We start from the raw sequence: 7,295 nt of genomic DNA, 5'->3' as shown, positions 1-7,295 counted from the left end.
GAACTCCACATAAAACCAGAAACACTGAAACTTATAAAGAGGAAAGTGGGGAAGAACCTCAAAGAAATGGGCACAGGGGAAAAATTCCTGCGCAGTACACCAATGGCTTGACAAATGGGACCTCATAAAATTGTAAAGCTTCTAGGCAAAGGGCACTCTCAATAAGACCAATAGGCAACCAATAGATCAGGAAAAGATCTTTACCAATTTTAAATTTGATAGGGGGCTAATATCCAGTATATATAAAGAATTATAGAAGTTGGACTCCAAAAAACCAAATAACCCTATTAAAAAATGGGGTACAGAGATAAACAAATAATTCTCAACTGAGGAATACCAAATGGCTGAGAAGCACCTAAAAAATGTTAAACATGCTTAATTATCAGGGAAATGCAAGTCAAAACAACCCTGATATTTCACTTCACACCAGTCAAAATGGCTAAGATCAAAAACTCAGGTGACAGCAGATGTTGGCAAGGATGTGGAGAAAGAGGAACACTCCTCCATTGTTGGTGGGACTGCAAGCTGGAACAACCACTCTGGAAATCAGTCTGGAAGTTCCTCAGAAAATTGGACATAGTACTACTGGAGGATCCAGCAATACCTTTCCTGGGCATATACCCAGAAGATCTTCCAACTGGTAATAAGGACACATGCACCGCTATGTTCATAGCACCCTTATTTATAATAGCCAGAAGCTGGAAAGAATCCACATGTCCCTCAACAGAGGAATGGATACAGAAAATGTGGTATATTTACACAATGAAATACTACTCAGTTATTAAAAACAATGAATTTTGAACTTCTTAGACAAATGGATGGATCTGGGGGATATCATCTTGAGTGAGGTAACCCAATCAGAAAAGAACATACATGATATGCACTCACTGATAACTGGATATTAGCCCAGAAGCTCAGAATCCTTCTTAGAAGGGGAACAAAATATCCATGGAAGGAGTTACAGAGACAAAGTTTGGAGCAAAGACTGAAGGAATGATCACCCATAGACTGCTCCACTTGCGGGATCCATCCCATAAACAACCACCAAACCCAGACAATATGGCAGATGCTAACAAGAGCCTGCTGACCAGAGCCTGATATAGCTGTCTCCTGAGGGTCTCTGCCAGTGCCTGGCAAATACAGAAGTGGAGGCTCAAAATCATCCATTGGATGGAGCACAAGGTCCCCAAAGGAGGAGCTAGAGAAAGTACCCAAGGAGCTGAAGGGGTTTTCAGCCCCATCGTAGGAATATCAATATGAACTAACCAGCAACCCCCGAACTAAACCACCAATCAAAGAAAACACATGGTGGAACTTGTGGTTCTAGCAGTATATGTATCAGGTGATGGCCTAGTCGGTCATCAATGAGAGGAGAGGCCCTAGGTCCTGTGAAGGTTCTATCCCCAAGTATAGGCTAATTCCAGGACTGAGAATGGGAGTGGTTGGTTTGGGGAACAGGAGTATGGGGGAGGGGATAGGGGATTTCCAGAGGGGAAACTAGGAAAGGGGTTAACACTTGAAATATAAATAAAGAAAATATCTAATTTCTTTTTGAAAAAGGAAAAAAAGACTCATTTTGTTAATGGAAGTAAAATCAGGATCAATCATTCTGCTGTAGGTATCCAAGTAACCAAGTATTCAAGAAATACAAATTAACATCAATGATAGACGTCACATCAAGTTAAAAATATGGGAAAACATTTTCCAAGCATAAGAAAAAAAGCTAGCATAGCCCTTTTAATATCTTTAAAAAAATAGAATTGACAGCAGGACTAACCAGAAGATATATGGAAGGACACTACTTACTTAGTGAAGACAAAAATCCAAGAGGAGGACATTGTAATTCTTTACATCTATGCACCAAACACAAGCACCCAAGTAGTAAAGGAAATAGTACTATAGCTAAAATCACACATTGACACTCATACACTGAGAGTGCGAGACTTCAACACCCAACTCTTGCCAATACGCACGTCATCCAGACAAAAACTGAACAAATAAACAAATGCTGGAACTAGTTGATGTCATAAAGCAAATGGAACTAACAGATATTTACTGAACATTTCACCCAAATTCAAAAGAACATGCCTTCTATCCTATATGACCACCATGGATTAAAACTGATTATCAATAACGGAAAGCTTACAAACTCATGGAAATTGGACAACTGTATACTGAAAGAAAAATGGGCCAAGACAGACATTAAGAAAATAAATAAAAATTTATAGAATAGCGTGAAAATGAATATACAACATACCCAAATCTGTGGTACACAATGCAGTTAATTGTAAAAGACAATGTCATAGTCCTAAGTGCTTACATAAAATAAAATAAAGTGAAATAAAACAAACTATAGTTTAAAAAAAGAAGAGATATCATACTACCAACTTAATAGCACACCTGAAAGCACTAGATGAGAAAAGAAGTCACACTCAGAAGAACTACTACAAAAAATAATCAAACACGGGGCTGAAGTCAATGAAATAAAAACACACAAATAAGCTATACAAATAATCAATGAAACAAGGGATTTTTTTCAATTCTTTTCCTTTTATCTAATATACTTTTTTCTTATATAATAGACCTTGATTAGTTTCCCCTCCCTCTTGTCCTCCCAGTTTCTCCCTATCCTCCCCTCCACCCAGATCCAGTTCCTTCCTGTCTCTCATAGAAAAGAACTGGCAGCTTTCTCAAGATGGCCAAGGGTAAGGAGGGATGTTACTTCGAAGCTCTGCTGGGGCCTCCACCCAGAGACTCCTGAATCAGTGTGTGTGGATGGTGTAGGTTCTTTCATGAAATGTCCTGGAAATGAGACTAAAGATAGGGCATTAAAGAAACCACATTAACTATATTAGAAGTATAATTTTATGGAACACAATTTTGCTCAAAAAGATGGGAGAGAGGCTGAAAGGTCAGATTCCTGAAATTAAACAGACTTCAGAAATTCTGAAATACTTGCAAAAAGTAAGAGAGTACGCCAATTCAATGAAGACCAGATTTTTATTGTCAGGTAAGTTGGACTGCAAAGCTTCAGTGCTCCTACTGATAAAGTGTGCCTGTGGTTGGGGACTAATGTGATGCTTGAATATATTATTGATGAAGCTCAGGCATTGTTGGAAAAGAATTTATCAACGGCTACAAAGAATTGTCATTCTTTGAGGAAGACCATGACTGTCTTCAAGATCAAGTTCACTGCTACAGGGGTCAATATAGCCAGGGTCTAAAATCAGTATTAAAAGAGAAGAAACAAAAATGTTCCTACCAAGAACAAAGCATACCACCAGCGATCGAAAATGTGGTTCAGGTTTCCAAACGTATTAAATAGCCAATGCTTATCTTCACAGATTGATGTCATTTTGAGTATTTTTTTTCACAGCAAGAATAATTAAAACTGTAAAAACACCATTTTAGTTATTTATGAAGACAGAATTACTTTCAAAAACTTCATGAAATTAACAGTATTTTTTTTAATATTTCGCTATGAGGTAATGTTGCTTTTGTTTTATTTCATCTGTTATAAGACAACTCCTAACTGAGATGGCTGAAAACTGTGAGGAATTCTCTGGAGGCTGCAGAATGTTGGGCACCAATACTGTTTACTTTTTCTTTCTTGATTGATGATACTCTCAGATGATGTGGTAAACCTTTTAGGGGCAGGAAAGGCAGACAGTTGCAATCTTTGTAAGCTTGTCCTTCTTTAGAACTTGTAGGACATTACCATCTTTTCTTGCTGTTGTGTTCTGTAAATGGAGTTTCACGCATTTATGCTTAACCAGTAGCTTTTTTGATACTCTGAACTTTTCAGAAAATTGTTACTTGCTTTCCTACACAGTGTGAGGTCTATTGACATACTTTGACATGAAATAAGTGCACTCTGTCCCTGCAATGCCAGTATAAGGGAGACTTGATCAATGTGAGAGGCCACTACCCATTCTAAACTTTAAGGTAAGGTCATTTTATATTATGTAGCAGTACTTCAAAGCACATCAAGCAGGAATATTAGCATAATGTAAATCTGCATTGGTTGAAAGGAGTTGTAAGCTTTTTATTCAAGATAAAATTCCATATGAAAGATGAAATCTCTGGAAAGCCATTGTTATTTTTGCACTTACATGCATATATGTGCATATTTATAGGAATTTAAATTTGAATAAAACTCAATAAAAGTACATTTCACCCTTACTAATATCTCTGTCCTGTAGGACCATGCTTAGGTAACTTTAAAGCATAATCATAATGTATACATTTTCAACAATTACAAGGATGCCTTTTTCCAGTGGGAAGCTTGGAAATTTGAAAACTTCATACAACATGGATCAAAACACAGGTACCAAACACTGCTGGGTGTCATCTCTTGCGTTACTCTCACTGGCTGCCCTTTGGATGCTATTACTTTCTAGTGAGTAAATATTCTCAATTGTCCCGTACTGGATCACACCTCCCATCACTGTAATGAAGTATTATCAGTTTGGTTTTGGCAGCAGGGCATTCTAATGAGGCACAGAGTGTTCATTCTCCTCTATACCTTGAATAACCACTTAGACACTTCTAATTTCACATGGTCTTCCCATGTTGGCATGGGAAGCATCATCTCCTCTCTTGGCCGCTCTGGGAATTTTACATAGGGATGGTCAGTACAGAGTTATAGAATACCAACTGGAGACATCCCAAGAAAGGATTCTCAAATGCAATCACCTCCTTTGAAATATGAATTATCAGTTCTAAAATGTAGTTTAATTATGAACTAAGCTAAAATGTCATCATCCTAGTATATTTGACATTTTAATGCATATTCTATTCCTGTCACCAGTATCAATGACAAATGACAGAATGAAGGCCTTGTTAAAAATTTAAACATCTGAGAAATTTTATATAATTATGGGCCATTAGAATTGGTAAAATATTTAAATGAATTTAGTTTTTCTTTTTAAGCTCAGCGAGCTCATAAAAAAGATTAAGCAAGAACTGGATGAATATTCAACTGGTCAGCCTGGATTGTGATGGCACCCCTGACGTGCCTTTGAACTTGGATGAGCTCCTCATCTTCCCAACTTCACCAGCACAGTGACTATGAAATTTAAAAGTCCTGAGGTCCTTTCAAGCAACCGATTCATAAACCTTTACTATGTATTGGAAATGAATATCTTCAGAACATTCTAGATGCTTGAGCATGTAGGCACAGTTACTCTCCTGAAGAAGGTCAAATCTACTTAAAGAGAGAGTAAAAACACTTAGAACAAAATAAACACTAATACCCAAGCACCAGCTTAATTACCAGAGTTACAGAACTTAGAAATGTAGAGATACATAATAATAATATATAATAATAAATAAATAACAGAAATCTCTGTACTTAATAAGTACCCAGATTCTCTTGATGTTCACTATACTCCGATTTCCTTGGAAGCTGACAGCACGTGAAATTTATTTCTTATTTACTTCGTTCACCGCAGCTCTTCTAGCAGCTCTGAATCCTCAAACATTCTGGATTTATTTCTTCCTGACCACAGTTTCCCCTCTCTACCCTCTCCCCAGTATATCTCCCCAACCTCCCCTTTCTCCCAGATCCACTCCTCCTCTACCTCCCATCAGAGAAGAGCAGACCACCCAGGAACAGTAATCAAATATGGCAAAGCAAACTACAATAAACTCCAACACATAACATCACATCAAGGATAGACAAGGAGAAAAAGTGTCCTACAAGAGGCAAAAGAGTCAAGGGCAGAGTCCACTCCCACAGTTAGGATTTCTGTGAAAAAAAAAAAAAAAAAGCCAAGCCAGTCATCCATAACATATGTGCAAATGACCTAGCTGACACCCTGCAAGTTCTCTGATCTCTGCAAGTTCCCCTGAGTCCCAGGCAGTTGATTCTGCAGGTAGTGTTCTCATGGTGTGTTCTCATTCCTACAAGCCTTCCTCCCTCTTCTCCACAGGACTCTTATGAACTCCACCTAATATTTAACTGTGGTTTTCTGAATCTGCTCCCATCAATTGCTAGAGGAAGTCTCTCTGGTTTGTTTTTGTTTTTGGTTTTGGTTTTGTTTTTTTCTGATAGTCTGAGCAAACACTCTTCCAGCAGGACAAACTGTAGGTCAAAAGTTTTGTGACTAAGTTGGTATCCCAATCCCTCTATTTGAGGCCTTGCCTGGCTACAGAAGATGGCCAGTCCAGGCCCCATGCCCTCCATTACTAAGTGTCTTTGCAGGGCCAAATCAACAAAATAGAAGCAAAAAAGAACAATATACAAAAATACAAAAGTCAATGCAACTAAGAGCTTTTATTTGAGAAAATTAACAAGATAGACACAACTTTATCCAATGTAAAGTAAAGCAGAGATAGAATATTCAAATTAACAAAATCAGAGATAAAAATGGAGACTTAAAAACAGATACTGAGGAAATCAAAAGAATCATTAGATCATACTTTAAACACCTATACTTCATAAAATTGAACACTCTAGTGGAAATGGATAGTTTTCTCAATAGATACCATTTACAAAGTTAAATTAATAACAGGTAGGCAATTCAAATAAACCTATAACCCCTAAGAGAATAGAAGCAGTCATTTAAAGTCTCTCAACCAACAAAACCAAGAGCCAGATGATTATAGTGCAGAATTCTAACAGGCTTTTGAAGAAGAATCAATACCCAACACTCTTCAAGGTATTCTACAAATAGAAAGAGAAAGATCGTTTGCTGAATTTATCATATGAGGTCATCGTCACCCTGACAACCATCACAAAGATTCCATGAAGAAAGAAATACAGACCACTTTCTCTCATGAACATAGATACAAGAATGCTCAATAAATAAAATACTTACAAACTGAATCTAAACACATCAAAAACCATCCACTTAATCAAGTAGACTTCATCCCAGAGATACAGGGATGGTTCAACATACAAAAATCAATGTATACAGAATATAAACAAACTGAATGAAAAAACAACAACACACAATCATCTTAATAGATGTAGAAAAAAACCCTTTGACAAAATCCAACAGCCCTTTGTGATAAAAGTATTAGAGATATTAGTGATAAGAGGGACAAACCTAAGCATAATGAAGGCAATTTACAGCAAGCCCATAGCCAACACCAAATTAAATGGAGAGAAGCTCAAAGCGATCCCACTGAAATCAGGAGTAGATGGCAGGAAATAATCAAACTCAGGGGTGAAATCATTAAAGAAACATTAGTAAAGCTCAAAGCACACATTGCACCTCACACAATAATAGTGGGAGAATTCAACACCCCATTCTCACCAATGGACAGATCCTGGAAACAGAAACTAAACA

General features: G+C 37.3%; 1 pseudogene; it reads left to right on the top strand.

The window, feature by feature from the left end:
- Nucleotides 1-2,762: 2,762 nt before the first annotated feature.
- On the top strand, nt 2,763-5,001 carry LOC110320186 (annotated as a pseudogene).
- Nucleotides 5,002-7,295: the final 2,294 nt, after the last annotated feature.

This window comes from Mus pahari, chromosome 4 (assembly GCF_900095145.1).
Source record: "Mus pahari chromosome 4, PAHARI_EIJ_v1.1, whole genome shotgun sequence".
Classification (NCBI taxonomy): Eukaryota; Metazoa; Chordata; class Mammalia; order Rodentia; family Muridae; genus Mus; species Mus pahari.
Note: the sequence above shows the minus strand (reverse complement) of the source record. Positions and strands in the feature narration are given on the sequence as shown.